Source organism: Arachis ipaensis, chromosome B01 (assembly GCF_000816755.2).
Source record: "Arachis ipaensis cultivar K30076 chromosome B01, Araip1.1, whole genome shotgun sequence".
NCBI lineage: Eukaryota > Viridiplantae > Streptophyta > Magnoliopsida > Fabales > Fabaceae > Arachis > Arachis ipaensis.
In genome coordinates, this window is record NC_029785.2 from 16,300,722 (window position 1) to 16,309,820 (window position 9,099).

Sequence of the window (9,099 nt, forward strand, 5' to 3'; positions counted from 1 at the left end):
GGACAAAAGAGTATTGTATGAAATTCGAATTGATAGCTCATTAATATTTTAAAAAAGTCTCGTAATTAAATATTTTGTTAGCTTTTTTTTTAATGCATGAAATAAAATATATATTTTTTTAATTTTTAAATTATTAATTTTTTAATCAATTATTAATTTTTTAATAAAAGAATGGGCAAAATTAAATCATGAATAATTCGAATATGACCAATTCAAATTACTATGTACAGCATATGTGAGTGTAATTCGAATCAGGTTGATTCGAATTAGTGGGTGTGTATGAATAGTTCGAATTAGGCTGATTCAAACTATATATAAATGTCTCTTGATTAATTCATGTACCAATTTTTAGTTTGACATATTTCTATAATTTTTTTCTCTCCTTATCTTAATATAGTGATTTGTCCTTTGTTTACCCTTGAGCTTGGTCGTCAGTGACAAGAGGAACATATATTTTATGGTTGCTAGCCTTTTTAGTTTTCATAGTAAATGACAATATGACAATAATCAAACAAGAATTCAAATAGACATATAAATGATTTCATAATAAATAATGTCCACTACACGTTTTTAAGAATAGAAAAGTTTGACGTTTTTTTTCAAGTCTGGATATTGTTTAAAAATAAAACATTTCTCTTTCGATATAAACAAAAACATTTATATTATTGAAAATTATTTCTAGAACATTTACCGATAAAACACATAAAATAAAATTTTAGAAACTGTTCACTTGTGACAAAATTTTGAAGGAAAGAAAAAATAAAAAATAATCATATTTATACTTAAACTTTCAATTTTCGAGTGATAAACTCTTCCGTGTTTTGCTTTTATTTTCTCCAGAATTTTAAGCCACTAGCAACTATTAAATATAGAGAAAATTACACCCCTCCCCTACGAGATGCTAAAATAACACTCATTTTCCCTCTATTTTGTAAATGTACATTCTCCTCCTTTCTAACTTTTAAAAAACTTCCTCTTTAATCCATTTTAAATTTTTTGTATTAACTAATGTTAACTTTATCCATTTTTTAAGAAAAAATAAATTATTTTTTTTAAAAATACCCATTAGTAAAATTTTTATTTTTTATCATTAAATTTTGCTTACCAAAATATCCTTTAATAAATTATTCTTTTATTGATTAAATTGTATTTTTTTAACTTCAATAATTTTTAATTATTAAATCTTTGTATCAATTTTCGAGGGCGAAAATTTTTATAAGGTGGGTAGAATGTAAGGCCCAGAATCTTTGAAAAGTCTTATTATAATCAAGTCTCAAATCCTACAATTATTTATAGCCTTAATTTCAGAGATTATTTTATTAAAGATAATTAAGGCAAGTTTTGATTTATTGGATTTGAGATAAGTTATGATTATTATCCAATTTTATAATTATTGGATTATTTTCTATATTTAAAGTATAAGGTTGATAGTTATGAAATAATAAGGATTTTATAAGATTTGGATTAGATAAGTAATATTTAAATATTATTACTGCTATTTTGGAAAATGAAGAAATTGAGTATACTATTTCTAATTATTTGGTTGCGACATTTTATTGAAAATAATTTATGAAATTGATGAGCAAATAGTATTTTTATACATTATTATTAATGGATTAGAATTTATTTCTAATCACTATAATATCCCTATTTTTATTTGAAATTACCAAAATGCCCCTAACCCTAATTTTGAAAGAGAAACCCTAACCCTAAAAAACCTACCCGGTTCCCCTGACCCGGTACACCTAGAGTACCTAATGCAGCAGCAGCAGCTGCAAGCTGCTTGAAAGAAAGAAAGAAACAGGAGTAGGGAACGAATTGAGAGGGAAGGAAGAAGGAAGGTTCGCCGGCGTGGAGAGGGAAGGGAGCTCACAGTGCCGCCGTCGCCCTCACCGCGTCGCGCCGCCGCGGCAGTCCACGCGTCCTTGTCACCGTCGCGAGCCTCACCATTGTTGTTCTTTTGAAAATGTTGGATTCATAGTTTTCTTCTTATGAACGGACTGGTTCCTTCTTAAGCTTTTCACCTCTATGAATGTCATACGTGATTCTGTTTTTAACTAATCTTTTACATCTTGTGAACATTACCATTGAATTGTTGGATTTAACTTGCTTTTGAATTGATTTCTGGTTTTGAGCTGTTGAAAAGGAATGAGAAACAGTTTAGTTGGGACCCGAACCGGGTGGCAAAAGTCCAAGTTTTAGGGAAGAGGGATAGGAATTGTATTGGATTATGCTTGTAATATTATTTATATATATATGTGTATATATATATGGATGTACTCTTTATGAGTTTTGTAAGTTGTATGGTATTTATGGACGTATGTTATCGGATGAAAGTTTTTTTTGGGAGCGGTATTGCGGTTTAAAGTTTCAAACAGGCTCATATTTTAGTATTAAATAAGATAAGTGTCGTCGTAATGTCCGACCTATCAGAGTCGCGCAGCCGGAAGCGTGAGCTTTGGTAGTTAGGGTGTTACAGTGTCATTTTAACATCTTGTAGGAGAGGGGAGTAGAATTTTCTCTTAAATATACTCTTAAATATATATTTATGAGTTTAATTAACAAGTGTCTAAAAAAGGGATTAGATCTTTTCCAGTGAAAAAAAATTGGATGGTGTCCAGTGTAGGATCTCTCACCCTTTAAAATAATTAACTGATAAAATTTAAAACATTTTATTTTTTAATATATTTATTACATGTTTATTAAAATTCAAAAACTTTAACCACTGCTAAAGTCATATTTTATTAGGTATAGCTTATAGGTAACTAGCTAGCATGATGTATGTTTAGGAGAAAAACTAATAAAAATTTAATGAGCATGATCTGGCAAAATTTATATGGCAGATTGAAGAGAACGTACGAATTTGACGACCACAAGATGAGGACTCTTAAGAATTTAGATTACCGCGAACGAATATGAAACTCAAATTGAAAGGGATTTTTTTATCGTGTTGCAGCAACAATGATATACTGTATTTGATTCCTGTCATGTATTATAAAGTTGATTAAATTAACACAAAAAACCAAAACCATAATTGTGTGCCTATACAGCATGGACTGTGGCGTCTGGGTCGCCCAATGAATGATTCGAGAGCACCTATGAAAAGACTATGGAGTACAGGTATACTGCGTCATGTAATTAATGAAACCTTATTTAGAGTTAAATGTATGTATGTTTGTGAAAGATTGTTTGTCATTGTTATTCTTGCTGGTCACTTGTCGTTTGTTTCAGCATGTGAATAGTGCGATATGGATGCGCTTAACTGTGGATTTAGTGCTGAAGTCACACAGTGAAATGGCACAGGAAGTAGTCTTCAAGGCCTTTGCACACTGGCAAAGGAAGGCATTGTAGACATGTTTAGTTTTTTGTAGAACTCGACCAGTAGTTAACATTTTGTATCGAAACCATTAGGGCAGTTAATTTTTTTGCTTGACCTCTAAATGGTTCAGAACAAACTTGAGATGAATACTCGAGTTTCTTTTTGATTGTATAGGGTGAAAGATCACTACATAGCTATTACTATGATGTATATATCTTGAACTTGTTGCCACTTCGGTGTATGCACGAAGCTTTTTGATCTGTAATAAGAGTGGGCAAACTTGTTGCCACTCGAAGTCATGTTTTAGCATTATTGTATTGTATGCACTAGTGTATTGTACGCCTTAGTCAAAAACAATGCCCGAGTCTACATTACTGCCTTATAATAATGTTAAATGCAGTTTTTTTTTTCTGGTCATGAGCCTTTCACATGTTTAGCTGCATCATTAATTATCATTCTAACAGATTTTTTCCCTGGGCCGGAGAAAATGAACCTGAAGAAAGAAACATCAACAACTACATACCCTAAAAAATTAAAAGTATAAAGACCCCTACACATTAAAATCCTATTTCATTCACACCTATCCCCATCTTCCTTCCCTGTCAGATGAATTTGTCTTCTTTGGTCATGACCATGTCACATGTTTAGGTGCATTTTGAAATTTTTTGGTGAACCTTACTAAAAGTTGGCCCGGAGAAAATGGGCCTATGGTACCAACGCACGCAACAACAACTACTAAATCACCTGGAAAACTGAAACTAAAAGTATAAGAACAAATTCTTTCCCTGCCACTACTAACGCAAAATGTGACCAAACTAATGATGATCATGCCCGCAGGATGATGCATCATACATAGAACATGTTTGAATTGTAAAAACTGCTTCCATGTCACATACACAAAGACTCCGATGTATTTCTTTAGTCAGCAGAAAATGTGGGTCAACTCCCCAACCAAGCCAAATTTGATCCAGACTATAGATAACCCAAAAACATAAAGTTCACATGGTCACCATACACATTCCAACAGCTGAAATTGCTCCCGCATCATAATATAGAAAGCACAAAATACAAAGTGTTATTAGGGATTCTAACGGAGCCCCTTCTACATCATGCGTACTCGTTAGATACGGTGGCAACAACACACCAGTAGAGAACGACACACAACCGGGTGCTTGACTCTCAGCACTCTCCTACATCATTGCTTGGGGACACTTTCATGTTTTCTGGTGCAGGAAGACCTACCAACGACATTCTGTGTAAGGCGACAAAAATGAGAATGTCAAACAATTATTATGGCAGGCCAAGAGAATAAAAGGACATAACCAACATAAGTCAAACTAGCTTCTCCCAATGGTACCTGTGTTAGTCATTACTCGAACAAATCTTCATTTGTCCACCTAGTGGGATTACGACAACTAGCATGTGCAGAAAGGCTCACCTATGTGCCCTGAGCAACTCTGAAAGGTAGAGGCATAAAATTTCTCGATGTGTTGCCCGTGGAGGAAGAAATTAGTCCCCACCCCCAGACACCCATGGGGTTGCGGCAAAATGGATTACTACACCCATGAGTGATCGACGGTGTATTCCCATATGCATGCGTTAAAACAGTGTCACCAGAGTTGCCATTCTTCGATTGAATGCCCTGCCAATCAAGTATAGCATATTCACATACCTAATCACTTTTCAATACATCATTTCATGTTATGTATGCATAAAAAAATCTCCTATCTAACTTGTACTGAATGTTGTGCCTACTATGAAATGCACATCAAGGTAGTTTAATCTCTAAGCATTTTTACATACAAATACAAAGATGGTGTTAATACAGTGGCTATTTTTAGCTGCAAGAATGCAAAATTTCCAAATCAAAACGCCTCAAATAATGTGTTGCTAAAAGACCTGGGTTATGACTTATGTAGAGTAGAGTAATTTCAATAAGAGATAACACAGTACTTGTAGAACGTAAAGCAACAACACTAAGAAAACACCATATCGAATAATTTAAATTCTTTTCTCTTATAACCAACATCACTGCTCAAGGTAAGACAACTCAAAATTGTATATATCACATATTTATACTCTTATAGTTGACATATCTAAATCTTATCCAAAATTTATTTAACAATGCATTTAATCTTTTCAATGATTCATTTCATGTTATGTATTCATAAAAAAAAAAATCCTTAATTGATTTAAGGAAACCTGAAAGCATTGATCCCTTCACATCTTGAAGTTGTCCGATATACCGCACAAAAGGTGCCCCTAAGATACGCCATTGCCCAACTTTCTCTAGTTTCATGCGTGGACTGAACCCAAGGCTAAGCACTCAACCGATGCCTTCCAATACTCCTCAAAGTCGTTGATTTCAAATTTTGCATAAATTGCTTTCCTGAAAACCTTGCAAAATTCTGTTTCTTTCACCCGTTGGACGCAATTCTTCTCCAAGTGCCAACCGTACAGTCTATGTGTCGTTGTCGGCATCACCTTTGCAATTGCAACGCGCATTGACTTGTCCCCGTTGGTGACCACTACACACGGCTTCTTTTTCCCTATAACATCGAGCAGGTTTAGCTACACCCACTTGTAAGTGTGAAACTCTTCATCCTCCAACCTCTATTTGTGGTGATTTGACCTGGAGAAAACCACCAGTGGTTTCTTGTACTTGTTAGATCGGTACATTGAATCAAATGCCAACACGCCACCAAATAGCTAATAATCCGACATCATCTCACCGTCGGCCCAAAATAGGCTACTCAAATGATTATCCGAGGCCCGTGTATATCGTGTCGTTGTCCTCATGTTAGCATTTGCCTTACCCTCCAAGTAACTGAAAGTTGTTGCTGCATTACCATCACATATTCGCGCAACCCTTTTCCCGTGCACATAATTATACAGATCCTGTTTTGTAAATCGAAGCATGCCATACCCACCAGATTGCCCGGCCATGTATTTTCGAAGTTGCGATCCCAAACTGCTTTCAAACTATCCACCTGTGCCTTGTTGCCGTCACTCATCTGCCGATGACTAGGAAGAAAATATGTGAACATGGCTAGGGCAAGCTCGTGATTGTGTTCGTCCACGATGGTCCTAACTTTCCATATGATGTGTTGCATATCATAGTAAATATTCAACTTTGCCTTATAATCGGTTCGACTCTCCAACCTCTCCTACCTTACTCGCTCAAGACGGTCATAGTGCTTCAGATGTCCTGTACCTTGTCGATGGCATAAAAAGTCTCTCCTAATCAAAACCCCATTCACACGAGCTACGTCTCCCTTCCGAACTCTAAAACCCTTTAATTTAGCAAACTCCTTGTAGGTAGCATAAGCATCCTCCTCCGTTGCAAACTCTCTGCCCAAGAAGTCCTACGCGACAACTGGCCAGCTAAGACCACCGTCTACTGCATCATTTGCACCACAAGACTCGTTACCATCAACGACATCCCCTACACGTTTTTTCCGACCCTCGGGCCCCCCACGGCACTCAAAGCCCTTTATCGTCGTCACTCGCACAATAATATCTGCAGCTATCATCGGAACTACTCCATCCGAGTCTTCACCCTCAATATTGAATATATGCTTGAAATCCATCGGCAAAAACTGTGCAATCTTCTAGCCTGATTACATACAAAATAGAGAAATGTAACTCATGATCGCGCCTTAGATACAATCAAAACATCAACCACAACTCTCCCAAACGAGGGTATATCTTAGTCCATAAATAAGGCATAACCACTAAATTCATCAAGACATTCACCAAAAACAAAAAGAAAAATTTTGGACTTAACCAAACCAGCAACAAATATTCACTCATCTTGTCTTCTACTTAACTGACTTAATTTAATTGATCTATTTCATCGTTGAATGAAAAATTAGGTTGAACAATGTATTGCTTTCCTTAACAAAGCTCACCAACTGTAACGTATCTTCATTAAGTTAAAAATAAAAAATTAACAACCTACACACCACCATAAGTTCAACAAGGTGCCCAGCACAATTGTGGACAAAAAGGTAAAAGCCTTTTCCAGATTTTAATGGCAAGAATTAAAAAATAAAAAATTACAATATGTATTATAATATCAAAAACATATGAAGATATGATTATAAATCATTTACAACCTTCTTTATATGATATATTTGTGGCATGTCTGCTATGAAACAAAAAATTGAAATTACTATGTCTATGTGTCTAGTGTCTATGAAAATGCCCATGCTTAGTAGAATGTTACAAGTCTTCAACTGTACAACAACTCCAACATTTACAGGCAATCAAGCAAAGAACATTCCATTTTGAATAAACCAACTAGTTTACAATAGACTACATGAAAATAGCAGGTTAACTCAATCTCCATGGAGAACATCTAAACCATCAAAGTTCTTACTAAAAGATGACAAATACCTAGGTGGCCAGTAATAGGATGTGCCTTCTCAACAACTATGTATTCATCTTCATGCCTAGCTTGCTAGTAGTACCCATAGCAATAACAATTTCCCAAACCCACAATATATGGCACTTAATAGTTTTGAACTAAAACATATGTATAAATAATCTAATAATTTGTTCGTATAGGAGTTTGTGGAACAAGAAGATGGAGCTAATGTGACTTAGTCTTTACCCAGCTACCCAAACTCCAAGCGGACTAAAACCATGGTTTCTTAATCCTTTATCCACAACATCAGCAGCATTTGACATTTCCAACTTGAAGCCAATGCCAATAACTAGAACTTCACAATCCATGTAGTAAATGCAATACTCATACTCGACCTAACTTGAACACGTTTGAAAGCCAACACTCAAAGCTAATCATTCATTGGGCAGACCAGCTCCTACCTTCGAGTCACAAGCACGGCGGAGGACGAGCACACCGACTGACGGCGGGCCTAAACCGCTACTGACCAGGATGATGGCTCTGAGCACCACCGCTCCACGGCTATGACGCATAAGCTGGCAATTGGCAACCGAGCAGAAGACCTTCACCGCAAGGGACCACGACGAACAGACGTAGCTCTCCAGCGCCAGAGACAACGATAGTTATGAGATCAGTAGCGGCAGTCTTGGTGAACGAAGAGTGGGTTTGCTTTGATGAGAGGAGAAGACTGAACTAAAGGTCCAACTTCCCTGGGTTTCAACGTTTGTTTTTGGGAACGAACAAAAAGGCCCAAGTCGCGACCCTAGCATCAACGGAACCCGGTACAATGAAACTCCGTTTCGAATCACGCTACCAAGTCGACTCACTCGACCCTCCCATGAACCCCAACAGCTTCCTGACAGCCAACTCCATCCAGTAAAAGGGAGACACCACGTGTCCATAAGAGATACAACAAAGACGAAAATATGTAAATCTGTACGAAGATGCATCTATACACTAGAGCGACCTTAAAGAAAAAAGACAAAAAGGTAACATATGTAACTTGAAGAAACTTGCACTGCTGCACAGTAAAATCATGTGCAGAAATTTTATTTCTTTAGTTAGTTATTTACTATAAGTTATATTGTTTGTGAAGTCTCATAAAAAAAAGAGGATTTTGTTTAGAAGATGCTTAAAAAGTAAAATTACTTGTAGTAGTTTGAGGTAAACGTATAAAAATAACAAATTTATTAAAAGAAACAATATTTTTTTATATTCTAAAAATTATATATCATGTTATTTTATATTTATTAAATAATTATGTATCTATTTTATATATTATTTCTTAATTTGAGAAGTTATGATTTATATAATTGACACATTGATTTTAATTGAAAAAAAATTAAAATTATAAACTTTAATCTTATCTCAT

The 9,099-nt window shown here is 35.4% G+C and overlaps 1 protein-coding gene and 1 long non-coding RNA gene across 2 annotated transcripts in view; one reads left to right on the forward strand and one right to left on the reverse strand.

Moving 5' to 3' along the window:
* Positions 1 to 9,099, forward strand: part of LOC107626390 (probable disease resistance protein At5g66900) — a 53,905-nt gene that overhangs the window by 26,672 nt on the left and 18,134 nt on the right. The window lies entirely within an intron of this gene.
* LOC107626419 lies at positions 4,213 to 5,769 on the reverse strand. Its single transcript, XR_002358840.1, has 3 exons — positions 5,522 to 5,769; positions 4,677 to 4,961; positions 4,213 to 4,571 (listed from the first exon to the last, which is right to left on the reverse strand). It is a non-coding gene; the product is annotated as an uncharacterized LOC107626419 (long non-coding RNA).